Source organism: Mus caroli, unplaced genomic scaffold (assembly GCF_978045245.1).
Source record: "Mus caroli unplaced genomic scaffold, Mus_caroli_1 scaffold_5, whole genome shotgun sequence".
NCBI lineage: Eukaryota > Metazoa > Chordata > Mammalia > Rodentia > Muridae > Mus > Mus caroli.
The window spans coordinates 37,159,723-37,178,589 of record NW_028227260.1 but is presented as its reverse complement, the minus strand read 5'-3'; positions in this window follow the sequence as shown (position 1 = coordinate 37,178,589).

Below are 18,867 nucleotides of genomic sequence, written 5' to 3'. Positions count from 1 at the left end.
TTGCACTGCTTTCCTGTCCTTTTTAAATTTATTTTTATTGGTTTGGAGGGAGGTTGTGATTTTGTTTGTTTTTTTTTTTTTTGAGACAAGGTCTCACTCTGTAGACCAGGCTGGCCTCAGACTCTCAGACACCCATTTTTTTTTTCCACCTGTTTTAGCAAGCAGCTTACAAGGCATGTTTCAGGCAGGGTGACCAACTTATCCACTTCAGTAATTAGTCATCCAAAGAGAGAGAAACTATAAAGACTGTAGGATAAAATTGCAATGTTCTTTCTGCCTTTCTGCATTGTGCCCCATGCCTTCACTACTCCCCCAAATCCACGGCATTACAAAGTCTTCCTATTTTGTTCCCAAATGACTGGTTATTCTGTCTGAACTCCCCCAAATCCACGGCATTACAAAGTCTTCCTATTTTGTTCCCAAATGACTGGTTATTCTGTCTGACAGCCAAGGCTCTCTGTAATCACCAGTGCTTCTCTATAATTTCAGTCACCCACGCTGCCATACTGCACACCTTTTGTACCAGTCCAGCAGGTTTTCTCACTTGGCCATATTCATCCTGCTCACTCCCACGTTCTGTGCCTCACTGATGTTATATACAGCTCACTTCATCCCTTTCTCCATTAGTCCAAGCACTGACCTTCTTTCAAGGGTCACCTTTAACCCTGGCAAGCCATTTGCAATTTCCCTACCCTCGTTTCCCTTTCCTTGTGCCACCTGTACGCACCGCCCACTCTGTTGTATGGGTCCTTCAACTCTGCTTGCTCTGCCTTTCCAGCAGAAATAGGAACACAAGGAAGATGCCTAATGAATGTTTAGTGTGGCTCTCAATAACAGCGAGGATCAACAAATGATGATGATGATGAAGCTTCCTCCCCTTACTTCCTCTACGAAGCCACAAAGAACTCAGCCAGACTCAACTCTAAATGCTATAGCCACTATAAGTGAAGCACAAAGTACTTTGGCTGAATATGGGGTCTTTATCTTCACCTATTCAGCTCACAGAGGATGTCAATCCATGGAGCTGTCCCTTCTCAAGCAGGGTTGTTTTTTTTTTTTTTTGTGATCAGAACCACATTTTAATCTCAAATTACAAATTATTTCAAGTGTATTAATTTTTATGTTCCAACTAAATTATTATAGGATCTTAAGGTTAGAACTCCTATTATACTTTTATTGGATTCCCCCAGGGCTGATACAAACGTGTATATTTCCTGACATCTGATTCCTGTCATGAACCAGCTTCTCTATTTTCAGTCTTAAGACTCTCTGGCACTCTAGGTCACTAAATCCTTTGGTCTCTTATTTCCCGGTTCCTTTGCCCTACTGGAAGAAACTAACAGAGAGTGTCCCTCTTTCTAGCATTCTTTGATCTATTGGTATATTAGTTATTGCTGTGATAAGATGCCCAACAAAAACAACTTAAAGGAGGAGGGATTTATTTGGGCTTACAGTTCTAGGGGATACAGTCCATCCTGGCAGCAAGAGCAGGAGGCAGCTGGCCATATAACAACCACAGTCAGGAAGTAGAGAGTGATGAGTGTGTGGTCTCAGCTCACTTTCTCCTTTGTATTCAGCCCAAGACTCCACTCTATAGAATGCTATCACCCATAGGAGGCAGGTCTTTGCATCCTATTAACTTCAGATCCTCATAGGCACACCCACTACATTTGTCTTCTCAGTGATTCTACCTTGACAACCAAGATTAGCTTATCATAATCGGTCAATTTCTTTGGGCAACTCTATTCTTCTTAGGGCAAGGGACACTGAAAATGTTGATAGTAATTAGACTGCTGAGGCCCAAGAAGTCCCTTCCCCACTTAACGCACAGATCTCTCAAGAGCTAGTTAAGTGAAATGAAGCCCATAAGTGGTCCTGTGAATTCTAGGTAGTGTTCAAGGGTCAATTTTCCCCTTTGTAAAGCACTAGAATTGTGCGAAAGGGGGAGGGTGAAGCTTTGACTCCTGACCCACACCCAGTCCACAATTCAGCATGTGGACTTGTCTAAGAGCTCTTGGCATCTTTACAGCATTGGAAACCCCTCAAACCGTGTGATGCTTGGGAGCTGTGTTGAACATGCCAAGCCACTGTAGCCAGAAGAAGATTGTTCATAGGCCTCCCAGGAGCGGGCTTATAAGGGCACAAGGGAAGAAGAGAGGAAAGAAAGTAATCAGCGGCAGTACCAGTCTCTGGAAGGCGATGGGTAGAGAAGATCAATAGCTAGAATGGAATGGTGGCTTTCTTCTATAGAATGCTCAATTTTGGCTACAGAATCCTTAAAATAAAAGATATCGAAGGCAAAAATCAATCATGTATCCTCCAGGACTCTTTTTCTTCCTTCCTTCTATTCTTCCTTCTCCCTTCCTTCCTCCCTCCCACCCTCTTTCTCTCTCTCTTTTTTTTCTTATATACTCTTTAAGTATAAAGATTCTGGCTTTTCAGTTTGTAGCCTATTCTCTCATTAGTATCACCCACAGATAGGATCTGAGCCTGAATTCAAAACATGGGTGTGTTCACTCTACAACCTCACCCCTGGCATTTTACTTTTTTTTTAATCTACTTGAAATGGAAAAAATGTAGTTAAAGTGAACATCTAAATTAGCTTTGAAGAGAAAGAAGTGCTCTCACAAAATGTAGCATGGATGGTGTTGCCAGGCAGCTGGCAACATTGCCTGGTGGAGGGAAGAGAGGAGAAAGAACATAATGGATACTACTGATTTATAAGACAATAACTTTAAAATATAATTCACTTACCATATAATACAGCCATGTAGAGTACACAGTTTAGTGGTCTCAGTCCAAAGCCTTTTTTATTCATTACAATAATCTAATTCCAGAACATTACTCCACTCCCCCAAAGGACCCAATATCAAACAGCCATCCTACATTTACTTTTTCTTACATGAAGCAACTACTAATGTACTTTCCATCTCAATATATTTGCCTGTTCTAGGCAATATTCATCCATTTCTTGTACCAATAGTACTATACCACAGATTCAGTGAGTTATGCAGAAAATGAATTTATTTTTGCTATTAGTTTTGATTGAAAGGAGATGGGTCATATCTAATGATGGCTTCCTTGCTAGGAGTGTTTCCAGGTGGCACAGGTTACAGCACTGGAAGAAACAGTGAGTGTGTCATGTATTTGTGTGTCCTCCTTCTAATAAGCAACCAGAAATCCATCCTGGAGTCTCCAATCTAATATCTTATCTAATCCCAATCACTCACTCCCTGAAGACTCTAAACATTATAATTATATTATGTTTCCAAACTCTTCATACTTGATAGGAATTAATTTCAATACATGAAAACCTGGAAGACACTCAAGTTACATCCAAATCAAAGTATGGGCATTTCAAGGACGTGTACAATATGTGTGACCTTCTATGGCTTCTTTTACTTAGCATGGTATGCTCAAGGTTCATCCACATAGTAGCATGTAATCAGCCCATCAGCATTCCCTTAAGATGAGTAACATTCCATTGTACAAATATGCCACCAAGAAATAGAGTCAACTGGAGTTGCTGGTAGGTCTGAAATTCAGGGCAGGGCATCAGTCTAAAAAATAGGAAAGAGTTAATGTTGTAATATCTAGTCCAAAGGTTTAAAGCTCAAACACGACCCTGGGCTTCTTTGGAAGATGCTAGCGTCTTCTCTCCAGGCCTTTCATGAATTTGATAAGATCCAGTCACAATATGGAGGGTAACAAGCTCTGTCCAATGGCAATGATTAAATGTTAATCACAACTGAAAAAAATTCACAGTAATATCTAGTGTTTCAAACACAGTAATCACAGTGTTTGACCAAACAACTGGTTATCATAGCCTGTCAAAGTTGCCATGTAAAACCAACTGTTGGGCAGTTGAGATGGCCTCACAATGAAATGTATTCATCCTGCATATCTAAATACTTAAGTTTGATGTTCAGGTCCCATGGTGAAAGGAAAGAACAGACTCTCCAAAACTGTCCTCATGATGCAAATGTATATGTTTTCACACGCACACAGAGGACAGGGGGAGAGAGAGAGAGAGAGAGAGAGAGAGAGAGAGAGAGAGAGAGAGAGAGAGAGAGAGAGAGAGAGAGAGAAAGAAGAAGAAGAAGAAGAAGAAGAAGAAGAAGAAGAAGAAGAAGAAGAAGAAGAAGAAGAAGAAGAAGAAGAAGAAGAAGAGGAGGAGGAGGAGGAAGAGGAGGAAGAGGAGGGGGAAGAGGAGGAGATAAATAAAAATTTTAAATGGTCACAGGACACAGGATTATTTCCATTCTTTTGGTTGTCATGAAGAAAATAATTATAAAGATTTGTGTACAAGTTTTCGAATGGATATAAATTTCCTTTGTAAATTTTGTGTATATGGCTTTTCCCCCTTCATATATGCTTGTGTACCGTGTGCATGTCTGGTGTCCTTGAAGTCAAGAAGTGGGCATTGGATCCCCTGAAATTAGAACTACAAACGATTGGGAGCCACCATGTGAGTGCTGGGGATGCAGCCTAGGTCTTCTGGAAGAGCGACAGTTTCTCCTAACTCCTGAGCTATTTCTCCAGCTATGATGTATGATTTTATTTGTGTGTGTAGGGGGGGTGGTATGTGTTTATGGGCACATGTGGGTGCATGTGTGCATGCATGAGTGTGGAGGCCAGAGGCTGACATTCAGTGTCTTCCTCGTATTGTTTTCCATTTATTTCTTTTCAAGAAACTGCCAGATGTTTCCAAAGTGTTTTCACCATTTTATATTTCCATCAACTGTCTATAAGAATCCCAATTTCTCCATGTCTCCAACAGCTAGTACCAATATTGATTATGGCCACCCTACTGGATTTTAATTTGCATGATTTGGTGGCTAGCTTCCTTGACTGAATGATCGACTGATGGTGGAAGAGCATTAGACTATCACTTACCTATATTCACACAATTATTTCATTAAACTCTTTTGAACATGCTCATGTTCAAACTGTGTACAGATCTATAACCTTCACACATATCTATAACCTCAGCACTTTGGAGGCCGAAGCAAAAAGATTGTGAGTTTCAAGCCAGCCTGAGCTGCGTAGTGAGTTCCAAATCACCCTGAGATATGTAACAAGTTTCTATCCCAAGATGATAATTTATGGGCTAACATGGTAGCTCACTGGGTCAAGCTTGGAGCACAAGCTGGCAGCACCAGCTGTCAAGCCAGGCAATATGAATTTGATGTCCAGAATATACATAGTAGAAGGAGAGAAAAGATTCCCTCAAGTTGTTCTCTGACCTCTAGTCCCAGGATCTTGGTACATGTACCTAAACACCCAGATACACAAGCACACACACTCTATTATTTTTGTCAATATTTATAATTCACAATGAACAAGACAAAGATCTTATGGAGCTCATAGGCATAGAGAGTATATATAGTGAGCACTTGTCCTTTTCAGGAGCTTGTTGTCTGCCATCTGAATTCCATTACTTATGGGAGAAGCTCAATAGATCCTGATGCAAAGCAACTCCCTTTTGCAATCAAGACATGGGTATGTGATTTAGATAATCCACCGATACATACCTTGAATTCGGAGCCGGTAACCTACAGCAATAATCCACAGATGCCACCTAGAGCTATCAAACACCTTTGTTTGAGACTATTATGAAAATGGATCTTCTAGTTCTCCAAATGCAGGGTGTGCAGTTAGCCATCGCCCTAGTTGTTATGATCAACGTTTGCTAGTTTGCTCTGAGTCCACACTGCCCTCTTTCAAGAAGTGAGCAAACAAGTCCAGTTTTTAGAAATGTAGGACTGTTCCCAAGGTGACTTTGGTTATAGGACTCTGAATCAACATTGTCAATAATTTAATTAGACTTGCACATCAGTCTCATACTCTTTCTACCCAACAGTCTTGCTCTCCTTCCTTCATAAAACTAAGACTTACATTGCAGTCCCAACAGCTTTTTCAGGCACCTCTAGGGTCCCACCCTATTTTCTGTCATAGGGTTTTCGACCAACAAAGCTGTTATATATCTCATCCATCCTGGTACCCACTACTCAGAGGACCTGAGTGTAACAACAGATGTGGTAGCAGCAGTGGCAATTATGATGCTGGTTTTGTAGCCTGGAGTCTGATTCTCCACCACAACCAGTGATTCTGTGAGCTACTTAATATGCTTTCAATACATGCTTTTTGCCCCAAGTAGTTATTAATTTCTGTTGCTAGCAACCAAGAACCTTCTGGATTATACAGGAAAAAAATCAAAAGTGTCATGTTATAATACAGCATGATAAGTGTTGAGGCATCATCCTGAGTGAGGTAACCCAATCACAAAGGAACTCACACAATATGTACTCACTGATAAGTGGATATTAGCCCAGAAACTTAGGATACCCAAGATATAAGATACAATTTGCTAAACGCATGAAACTCAAGAAGAACGAAGACCAAAGTGTGGACACTTTGCCCCTTCTTAGAATTGGGAACAAAACACCCATGGAAGGAGTTACAGAGACAAAGTTTGGAGCTGTGACGAAAGGACGGACCATCTAGAGACTGCCATATCTGGGGATCCATCCCATAATCAGCTTCCAAACGCTGACACCATTGCATACACTAGCAAGATTTTGCTGAAAGGACCCAGATATAGCTGTCTCTTGTGAGACTATGCCAGGGCCTAGCAAACACAGAAGTGGATGCTCACAGTCAGCTATTGGATGGAACACAGTGCCCCCAATGGAGGAGCTAGAGAAAGTACCCAAGGAGCTAAAGGCATCTGCAACCCTATGGGTGGAACAACATTATGAACTAACCAGTACCCCGGAGCTCTTGACTGTAGCTGTATATGTATCAAAAGATGGCCTAGTCGGCCATCACTGGAAAGAGAGGCCCATTGGACATGTAAACTTTATATGCCCCAGTACAGGGGAACGCCAGGGTCAAAAAGTGGGAGTGGGTGGGTAGGGGAGTTGGGTGGAGGGTATGGGGGACTTTTGGGATAGCATTGGAAATGTAAATGAGGAAAATTCCTAATAAAAAAATATTTTAAAAAAAGAGTTGGGAGAGAAGCCCAGAATCCTCAAGAGGGGAGAAGAGGATTTATTTCATTCTATGGTCCTTCACCAAAGCAAGAACTCAAGGCAAGAACCTGGAGGCAAGAACTGAAGGGAAGGCCATGGATGGATGCTGCTTATTGGCTTGCTCCTCCAGGACGACCTGCCTAGGGCTGGTGCCACCCCTACTGGGCTGGGCCCTCCCACATTAATCATTAATTTTAAAAAAAATGTCCTACACAGTTGCCTCCAGGGAATCTGATAGCGGCAAATTCTCAATTGAGGTCCCCCTTCCCAAATAACTGTAGAGTGTGTGAAGATGATGAAAAATATAAAAGTAAAAAGTAAAAAGTAAAAAAAAAACAAATTACCATACTTCTGAAAACAAAACCAAAAACATCCTCTTGTTTCTTTTAAAACAAATCTTATAAGCAGCATTTACTGAAAGCTAAGAATGGAGGGTGAAGTTTATAAAATTTATAGCCAAACCTGACCATAGATTATTACACTCAGTGAAAAGAATAATTCACTCACTGTTTAGTAGGTAACTATACATTAAGCAAAACAGTATACTTTGAGATACAACACATTAAGCAAAAAAAAAAAAAATCTAACATTCAGATACAATGTGATGAATAGGCAAATTTAACATGGCTTTTGTTCAGTGTATTTGATTGGTTCTATTATCCAAATTGGAATAAGCTGGAGAGTTCTTTAACATAAACAATACTAATACCAACCTTGGCTGAGAATATACTATGTGCCCAGTGTTACTGTAGAGCTAATGTAATACTTGCAAAGCCCTCATCACCTAGGAGTTATGACAGGTTCCAATTTTAGCTGAGGAACTGAAAGTACAGAAAAGTTGATAGATTCATCTACCCTCAGATGGCCCAGATAGTAGAACTGAGATTCAAACCCAGGAAGTCAGGCTCTGGTACCTGGGTCTTAGTCACTGCAAACAAAAAATGGTTTTTCACAAATGCTAATATGGCTTGTAGAGAAATTTTAGTAATTGATTCGACAATTCCAAGGATATTAGCCAGAAAAATAACAACTTGAGAAGTACAAAGCTTAAGACAAGCCTAACTGCTTTCCCCACTTTTAGACTGTACACCTCCCCGCTGTATTATGCTTCCAACAACAATTCTATTAGCCTGTGTCTAACTTGCTCCCAAACCCAACTACCTTTTAGCATTAACACTCTACTTTAGAATGACCATTATACTCAAATTGAACTGTGTATGAGTGGTTCTACCTCCAAGAATTTGTCCACCCCTTCCAACCTATCTGAAAAAGTTTTCTCCCTTATTTTCTCCTATATTCCATCACAATCCATCCCTGTAAGTCAGTCTAACTTTCTGCCATTCGGTAAGATTCAAATTCTCTATCTTTTTTTTTCTTTTTTCAGATCAATTAAGCTTTTACCATCTGCTGCCAATTCTTTTGATATTTAAACTGATCTCAAGAGTACCTGCTTTATTTCCCTAATTAGCCTCAAGGATTTCCCTTGAGCAGTGTGAGCAACTCTCTGCATGTGGCTACATAAAATTAAACTAAATACAATCCAGGAAAATGAAAATCGCAACTCCTCGATCCTGTTAATCCCACTTGAAGTACTCAGCAGCCACATGCGTAATTTTAGACAGTGTGGACACAAAACATCTCCACATCGTAGAAAATTCTAGTGGACAGAGAGAGTCTGCTCCGGCTCTCACAGTTGCATGCATCCTTTCCATACTCTCTCTACATATTGTTTCCTCTGAACTTAAGTGGGCATCCTGAGCACAAAAAGTGAGGGGTTTTCTTTAACCCTGATTCCTACTCCTAGTACGCCAAAGAGGAATCCAGAAGATAAATCTCAAAGGTAAATATCACGTCACATGTGTAATCGTATCTGAAAACCTTTGTCTTTTCTCACTTCTCATCCTTCCTGACCCCTCTGCTGCATTTGGCATTCTGTAGAATAGACTTGCATCTCCTCAAAAAGTCATCTTTCTTTCCTTCCCTGGCACTGTAACCACAAAAACAATGTCCACTGATTTACTTATTACCTATACCCTGTGTCAAGTCCCGTCCAGTGTCCTTTAGAGCTCTCAACCAACAGATTAGGGAAGAACTATTACTATAAATCCAAAAGGTTTTGAAATCTGAAAGTTTTTGAACATCAGAAGCATTTAGGATTTTGAAACATGAATTTCAGATTTCAAGATTGGAGATGTTTATGTCATAAAGTCTACATAAATATTGCAAAATCAGGAAAACTATGAAATGTGGCTCCAAGTATTTCAGAAGAGAGATACTCTCCCTGCATTATCTCCATTCATACACGAGATATCTGAAGCTCAAAGAAGTCCATTTGGTTTGTTCAAAGTCACTGCAATAGTGGTCCTAGGACTACCACTCAAACCTCTTCCAAAGTTCTTCAAGTGAGTCACTACAAGATCAAATAAATGAAAGCAGGCAGGTAGGCTATGGAAAGCAACACCAAAGAACAGAAACAATCGATGTTAAACTGTCTCCTCATTTCACCCTTTCAGACCCTTCCAGTAGATTTTCAATTCTCTTAACACTTGGGGAAAGTCAAACACAATTACCAAGTAATTGAACAATAAATAGCCACAGTGGGTCTAGGAAAGAAAAGATCTCACTTTCCATTGTCCAGAATTGGGGTTTCCCCTGTAAGCCCTTTCCATTAAAACCTGTGCAGATCAACTCAGGGTGGTGATCCAAACACTCCATCAGTGGTCCCCTTTAATTACACAGGAGACTATTTTTATCTCTTTGGTTCTGTTTTGGGCTCTGTATCTGCAACTGTGGCCAAGACCTAGTCAGACATGACAGATGTGCTGGAAGACTTGGTGCTCAGGCTAAAGCCCTCACCTACTTCCTACTGTCTCACATTATCCTGCTTTGTTGCTATCCTTAAGCAGGTCAAACTCAGTATTCCTGGCCAGGAGACAGAAAGTGAGGATGTGGTGGGGAAGAAACCATTTATAGTAACCGTGTCCTTTACTTTCTTATTAAAAAAGAGATTAACTTTTAAAATCCGTCCATCTCACCAGGCGTCTATAATATGTTCTGAATGAGCATTGTAAGCCTTAGCTACTGGAGAGAGCTAATGACTGTGCACACACTGTACAACCAAGCGTCTCCTTCTTACAAAGACAAAGAACTGACCCCTTGTCCTAGTTCTTCAAGGCCCTCTCTGTCTCTCTTCCTATGTGTGGTGGTGGTGGTGATGGTGATGGTGTGTGTGTGTATAGATGAGATGGCTCAGTGGATCAAGCCTTATGATCTGAGTTCAATTCCCAGAACTCATAAAGTCAGCTACACTCAGACAGATACAAACACCCACAGCCAAATAGTGGATGAAGCTTGAGGAGTCTTATGGAAGAATGGGAGGAAGGATTTCAAGTCCCACAGGAAGACCAACTGAGTCAACTAACCTGAATTTTTGGGGCTCTCAGACTCAAAACAACCAACCAAAGAACATACATGGGCTGGATCTAGGTCTCCCAGAACATATATAGCAGATGTGCAGCTTGACCATCATGTGCGTCCTTAACAACTGGAGTGGTAGCTATTTCAAAAGCTGTTGCCTGTCTGCAGGATATGTTCTTCTAGCAGGGCTGCTTTATCTTCAGTGGGAGAGGATGTCCCTAGCCTCGAAGAGACTTAATGTGCCAGGGTGGGGAGGATGCCCAGGGGCTCCCATCCACTCAGAGGAGAAGGGGAAGGGGCCTGGGGGAAGGAGTGTGGGAGGGGGTGTCCCAGAGCAGGGCAGTGAGCAGGATGTAAAGTGAATAAGTAAAAAGAAAAAGTAATAAAATTAAGTGAAAAAAGTCAACTGCAGTGATGCACAGGAGTGATCCCAACATCCTTACAGTGAGAGTAAGATAGGAGGTATGCAGAGGAGAATCACTGGATGCTCACAGGCCAACCAGCCTGGAGTATTTGGTGCAGCAACAGAAAGAAGAGAGGCCTTGCCCAAACAAGGTGAGGGCTTTAGCCTGAGCACCAAGTCCTCCAGCACATCTGTCATGTCTGACTAGGTCTTGGCCACAGTTGCAGATACAGAGCCCAAAACAGAACCAAAGAGATAAAAATAGTCTCCTGTGTAATTAAAGGGGACCATTGATGGAGTGTTTGGATCACCACCCTGAGTTGATCTGCACAGGTTTTAATGGAAAGGGCCTACAGGAGAAACCCCAATTCTGGACAATGGAAAGTGAGATCTTTTCTTTCCTAGACCCACTGTGGCTATTTATTGTTCAATTACTTGGTAATTGTGCTTGGCTTTCCCCAAGAGAACTGAAAATCTACTGGAAGGACCTGAAAGAGTGAAATGAGGAGACAGTTTTGCATATGTTGTTTCTGTTCTTTGGTGTCAACTTTCATGATCTCAAGCACTTCAGATGAGGGCTATTCAACCAGTTATCTCCATTTTATAGATGAGGTATCTGAAGTTCAAAAACGTTAACTTGATTTGTTCAAAATCACAGCAGTAATGGAACTAGAACTACCAGCCAAACTTCTTTGAAGGCTCTTCTTGTGAGTTACTACAAGATCAAAGATATAAAGACAAATGGGTGGTTAAGAGCACTTGTAGCTCTTGCAAAGAACCTGGGTTTGATTCCTAGCACCAACATGGTGGTTCACAACTGTCTGTCTTCCTAGTCCCAGGGGATCCAATGCTTTCTTCTGGTTTTTTGCAGGCTCTAGGCACAGATATACATGTGAGTAAAACTCTCATACACATAAAATAATAAAATCAGTAAATATAAAGCTATTAAAAATAGAATCAGGTGGGGCCAGCCAAACTCTTCTTTCTACAAACAGATGTAGTGCTGGCTAATTCCTCCTTTAGGTTTCTTTAGCTTCCTCACTTACACTATCAAGTTTTTTTGTTTTTACTGTGAGTGAGTGTGTGTGTGTGTGCGCGCGCGCATGCATGTGTGTTGTGTGTAGTCAGAGGATAAATAGCTGGAGTTGGTCCTCTCCTTCCACTATGTGGATTCCAGGAATTAAACTTGGGTCCTCAGGGTTGGAGGCAGAATACAGTTACCCGCTAAACCATCTTGCTGGCCCTTTGAAGATTTTGTGTTTTAAGGTTTTTTTGTGTGTGTGTATGTGTGAGTGTCTTTATGTCTGCGGAGTGTGTATGTCTGGTGCCCAGGGAGACTAAAGAGGCCATCAGATCCCATGGGACTACAGTTACAGTCAGGTGTGAAGCACCATGTGGGTGCTGAGAACTGAACTCAAGTTCTCTGTAAGGACAGCCAGTGCTCTGAACCACTAGAGCTATTCGATTTGTATTGTGTTTTGTTTTGTTTTGTGTTTTGTTTTGTTTTGCATGCAGGGTATATGTGTACAGAGTCATTGTATATCTCAGTCTAGCCTCAAATTCCTGTAACGGAGTCTGACATAGAACTAACTAATTTCCCTGGCTCCTCCTCTTAAGTGCTGAATTTATAGGCATTATAGCATCTTATTCCTAACTTCCTTTAAATGCCCTTGTCTCAAACAACCAATAGTTTCTTCAGATTCATGCTTGACGGCCACACAATGAACATGAAAGATCACAGAATGGAGTGGGTGCTGTGGTATATACCTGTCATTCCAGCACTTGAAAGGTGGAGGCAGAAGGGTCAGGAGTTCAAATTTATCCCTGGCAACAGGCAACATATTAATTGCAAGTTAAAGGCCAATCTGATATACATAAAAGCTGTCTCAAAAATAAAGGTGCATTCATCACAGGGTTGCTGAGGAGACCAAGGGAAATACTGAACATAAAGCAGGCATAACACAACACATAGAGACAGTCAGGAATAAATGCTAGTTATTCGTACTCTGTAAACTGACACTTCTGCACATCCATGGTTATCTGAAGACTACAGTTCTTGTCTTATCTGATGATTATCTGAAAGCGTTGCAAGAGTCAAGATTAATCAGAGACAGACAGACTGAATCATATTTAGTCATATTCTGCTAGGCTTATTTCATTGTATTCTAATTCTTTGATAATTAAGACTTCATCTACATCAGTCAGGGTCCTGCCAGGAGATAGATGGCATGCTCAAATTAGCATAATTAGTAGAAAGTTTAATGACAGGACTATCTACAAAGGTGTTGGCAGAATAGTAAAACAGAGAGAGAGAGAGAGAGAGAGAGAGAGAGAGAGAGAGAAGCAAAATAACTTGGGGCTGTTTCTATTCTCTGTCCAAAAGGAGAGAAAGAACAGTTACCATTTTAAGAAAAAGAAGTACATGGAGTAACGATAATTCCCACAAGGACAGATATGACATTTAGTTCAGGTACAATAGCCAGCCAGAAGCAATCCTGCAAGGAGAAGGGCAAGAATGAACAGGATGGCCACTGTTGCTTCCTTCTGAGGTCCTGCAGGGATTCCATTGCTCAGACCTACAAGAAGCCAGAAAAGGGAAAGAAATTCTCAGGTTTATAGCTTCACTTCCTGAGATCCAGAACAGTGTAGGAAAGTGTTGGAAAGGGTAAACAAAAAATTTATGATACATATATGCTCAACTCAAATATATTCAAGACAGAATACTGCATCTCTCTAACCAATTAAGAGAGAACGGACTATCATTTTGTATAAAGCTAAACTTGACTAGCTTATAACTACACAAGGAGCAGGGAATTGGCCCTTGGAAATTCTGTAATAATGCAAAATTCAAGGTACCATGATGTAACTGGTTTGGGTATACTTATCATACCAAGTAGATACAAATAGGTGTCCACTATGTCAGGCTTGGGATCCAAGCTCAGGTCCTCATGCTTGTACATCGAGTGCTTTACCTGTTGAGCCATCTTCTCAGCCCTCCGACACTCTCTATGCAGGAACTTTCTAGTATTCCTCATCTTCATATTGTCTTCCCTTCCCTTTTCTTATTGACAAGGCCAAATATATTCAATGTGTTATATTTTAAAGGTTTTTTTCATTTTGTTTCCATTATATGAATATTTTGCCTGCATGTGTGTACATCAGGTACATGCAAAAACCTCAAAGGCCAGAAGGCATCAGATTCCTTTGAACATTTATTGGCCAGTCGTCAGCTGCCATCTGGGTGCTGGGACTTCAACCCAGGTTTTCTGTAAGACAACACATTACCATTAATAATTATGCAAGACATATCTGAAGAATGATTATATAGAAAGAACAGCAGGGGACCTAGCCACTTATTATTCCATGAGAGCTTCTCAGAGAAAGCCTAGATGTCTGTGGACTTCTCCCACCTTAGGTGAAAATACATAGGTTAAAGGACAGCGTTGTCTCTCTTCTATCCACTTGACATTTAAAAAACCATTCTTCCAAACAGACCTTCAGTTAAATAAAAATCAAAACAAATATTACAGACTGTTTTGAAATGATCAGCAGGCAAATCAATATCCACACAAATCATGATATGTAGTGAATATGACACTCATAAGAGTTGTGGCATAAAAATCACTTAAATATATTGAATTATATTACATGAATTATCTTGATTGACAATAAATGAACTAAAACAATCAATTCACAAATACAATAAATGAGGCTAGAGAGATTGCTCAATGCTTAAGACTACTGTCTGTTCTTTCAAAGGATCTAGGTTCTGTTCCCAGTATCCACATAGTATCTCAAAACTGTCTATTAACTATAGTTCTGGGGGGGGTGTCTGATGTTCTGGCCTCTGTGAGTACCAACCACAAAAATGATACACAGATGCAAGCAAAACAGCATCCACATTAAAAGAAAGAGGAAAAAAAAAAGAACCCCAAGGAAATTGTGTTCTATTTAGGTAAATGAGCAGAAACTGAGTGCTTTAGCAGATCAGAAAAGCCTTTTGATAATAGATTAAATATTACAGGAAAATCTGTTTCTTCTCTGCAGTGTCAACTGTGCCAGATTCCCATGTCTAGCCCCATTTGACAATGATCAAACAAGAGGAGTATGCCTCAGACCTCCTACACAGAGATGGTATCTGCAAAATCAAAGGAAGTAAGATACAGGGGATGGTACTAGTTGGCACCTCACTTTTTCCTAGGCTTGTTTCATTTGGATCAGTCAGGAAGAGGCAGAATATGCTAAGCATCCATTCCCTACTTAGTATTTGGAGGGTGCCTAACAAGGAACTAAACTTTCACACAACACATACACACAGAGGGAACAATAAGGTAGAGTGAGAGGTTACACTGCTTTTTCAGTAACAAAGACTAAAAGTATGGTTTTGGTTTTTTTCAAGACAGTTTCTCTGTATAGCCTTAGCTGTCCTGGAACTCCCTCTGTAGACTAGTCTAGTCCTGAAGTCAGTTTGTCTCTTTCTCCTGGGTTCTGGGATTAAAGGTGTGCATCACCATTGAAAGGCTTAAAGCTATGGTTTTTACAGGTTGGTATCAGTAAGAAGTAGGAGAGAAAAACTTTCACATTACCTGTTGAAATAAGAAAGGATGAAATAGTAACTCATTTTTTTTCAAGAGTCAACAGACTCCAATAGAGAATTCTATATCCACCCTAACATAGACCTACCCAACACATCTGAACATCGGCAAATAGAAGCCAAGTGTGGTGGCACACACATTTAGTTCCAGTATATAGAAGGCAAAAGTAGGTCAGTCTTTGTGGGTTCAAAGCTAGTCTGGTCTACATAGTGTGTTTAAGGCCAGCCAAGACTACAAAGTGAGACCCTGGCTCAGAAGACGAGGAAGAGAAAGATGAAAAGACAGGAGGAGGAAATAAAATTCAGAACCTCATGACAATATCTCCAACATCCAAAATGCAACAGAAAATACTCATTGTATAAAGTAAAATATAAAAAATGAAAAAATAACCAGACATACTCTTGCACACCATTAATCCCAGTGCTAGGCAGAGGCAGAGGCAGAGGCAGAGGCAGCCAGACTTCTTTGAGTTCAAGGCCAGTCTACAAAGCAACTTCCAGGACAAGGCTATATAGTGAGACCCTATCTCAAAATAAATAAATAAATAAATAAATAAATAAATAAATAAATAAATAAATAGTAAAAATTTTTAAAGAGCAAAGAAGGAAGGAAAGAGAAGGAAAGTTACTGAGTAGTGTCTTAGTAACTTTTCTATTGCTATGATAAAGACCTGACCAAAGCAACTTAGAGAGGAAGTGGTCTTATCATCTTATCATCTTATATTTCCATATCACAGCCCATCATTGAAAGAAGTCAGTCACAAGCCAAGAACCTGGAAGCAAAAGCTAAAACAGAAGCCACAGAGGAACTCTGCTTCCTGGCTTGTTTCCCATGGTATTCTCTGCTTGAATTCTTACACCATCCAGGATCACCTGCCTAGGGCTGGTAGTCTACAGTGGGATGGACCCTCCCACATAAATCATTAATCAAGAAAAGATATGCTTGTAAGATTCCTATCTTATGGAGGCATTTTCTCAACTGAGAATCCTTCCCAAATTACTCTATCTTGTATCAAGTTTACATAGAACTAGCCAGCACAGTGGGATTCAAGTGGAATCTCTCTCCCTCTCCCTCTCCCTCTCCCTCTCCCTCTCCCTCTCCCTCTCCCTCTCCCTCTCCCTCTCCCTCTCCCTCTCCCTCTCCCTCTCCCTCTCCCTCTCCCTCTCCCTCTCCCTCTCCCTCTCCCTCTCCCTCTCCCTCTCCCTCTCCCTCTCCCTCTCCCTCTCCCTCTCCCTCTCCCTCTCCCTCTCCCTCTCCCTCTCCCTCTCCCTCTCCCTCTCCCTCTCCCTCTCCCTCTCCCTCTCCCTCTCCCTCTCCCTCTCCCTCTCCACAGTCTAGTTATGTAGCCAAGGCTGGAGTTGAACACTGAGCCTCCTGAGTGCTACAATTATCAACATTGAACTACCATATATGACTTGACTCCAAAGTGAAATTCTTAAAATGGTTCAAGGGTCTAGTCCCAAGGTGAGGTGGTAAATTACAAATTTGCTATACTTTAATAAGCCTTCAAAGGACATTACAAAGTCTTTGCACTAATCACCTATAAAAATAAAAACATTTAAATAAATTATGAGACTAGAATCCAACATAAATTCATATTCTTTGCAGAGAATAAAGTAGATTGACATTAGCTGACTGTTTCAACTGTTTCTCTGCTAGGCTATAAGAAACATAATGAATATACCGGAAAATGAATTAACTGCACATACCTAGATATGTGTTTATATGCTGTGGTTTATTATATGAACATGCATGAAAGTTGGAAAATAAAAATATAAGGGTTTCATGCGTTCAGGTTCTGTGATTGTTTAGGAGAAACAGTGAGCAGCTGGATAAGCCACGGGGAAAGATGAGACAATGACAATTTTGAAACCATATGTATTTTGAATCTACTATAATGTTTGGGTTTAAGGATAATTATTATCTTTATATTTTATAGCAATTGATCATGAAGGTATAAGTAGAAAAATAATAAATCACTTCCCTTGTGTGAACAGGAAAAAAACGAGACATTCCCTCTATTTGATTCTATGAATGAGAAGCGTTTGGTTAACAGAAGAGAGGATATCAAGGACATAAGAAAGGAAGAACATACAGAATCCAGAAAGAAGAGACCAGACAGCTAAAATGGATGAAGAAGGAGAAAGATGATGAAGAACCCAGACACTATTGCATATGCCAGAAAGATTTTGCTGACTGGACCCTGACATAGCTCTCTCTCTCTCTTGTGAGGCTATGCCAATGCCTGGCAAATACAGAAGTGGATGCTCACAGTCATCTATTGGATGGAACACAGGGCCCCCAATGGAGGAGCTAGAGAAAGTACCCAAGGAGCTAAAGTGGTCTGCAACCCTATAGGAGGAACAACAATATGAACTAACCAGTTACCCCTCCCCAGCTGTCTCTAGTTGCATATGTAGCAGAGGATGGCTTAGTCGGCCATCAATGGGAGGAGAGGCCCTTGGTATTGCGAAGATCATATGACCCAGTACAGGGGAATGCCAGGGCCAGGATGCGGGAGTAGGTGGTTTGGGGAGTAGGGCGAGGGGAAGGTATAGGGGACTTTGGGGATAGCATTTGAAATGCAAATCAAGAAAATATCTAATAAAAAATGCCTTAATGCAAAAAAAAAAAAAAAAGAGAGAGAGAGCAAAATGGAAATAGTTCTCACAGCTCCAACCCCAGCACCATTTTTGAGGAGAAGAAATCCAAGCTTCATCACAAGGTAAGTCAGGCAGCCCTTGGAACAAACAACAGCTTGACACTTCCAGCCATAGCAAATGCCTATAGTTCTTACACCTTCAAATCTGGTGGAGTGATGTGGTCTGAAAGTGACATCTGTTACATGACCCAGCAGTGCTCAAAAAGAAATCCACTGCATTGCTTTTTTTCATCCTGGGGTACTTAAGCTGGGAATACCTGTGAAGGGTTTTCCAGAGCCTGGACAGACAAGAGAAGATGCACCCTGTTTCTGGGTGGCATAATGCTATAGGCAGAGATCCAAGAGTACAGGGGGAGACAAAGCCTGAATGGACATCATTAGCTATCACTGTGTTTCTGACTGCCAATACAGTGCGAGGCACTGATGCCTTTCTCGTCGTGGCTGACTGTTTCCTGAATCTGGGAGCCAACATAAATCCTCCAGAAGCTGAATTTTTCTCATTTTTATTTTTAAATCACTCTTCCTACATTTCTGTAATCCACATACTTTTCTTTATTTTCTAATTGGATTTTAAAAAACCACATTGTTCATATTTTTCTCTTTCTCATACTATTTTGCGTCCTTTTTCCTCATTTATTCTTCTCTAAGACAATACAGCCTGACTGAAGCTTTCTCTACCTCTACTCCTTCAAGTTCCCCCTCCCAACATCCCCTCTCCCATAGACCCACTCCTCCTCCATTTCCCTTCAGAAAAGT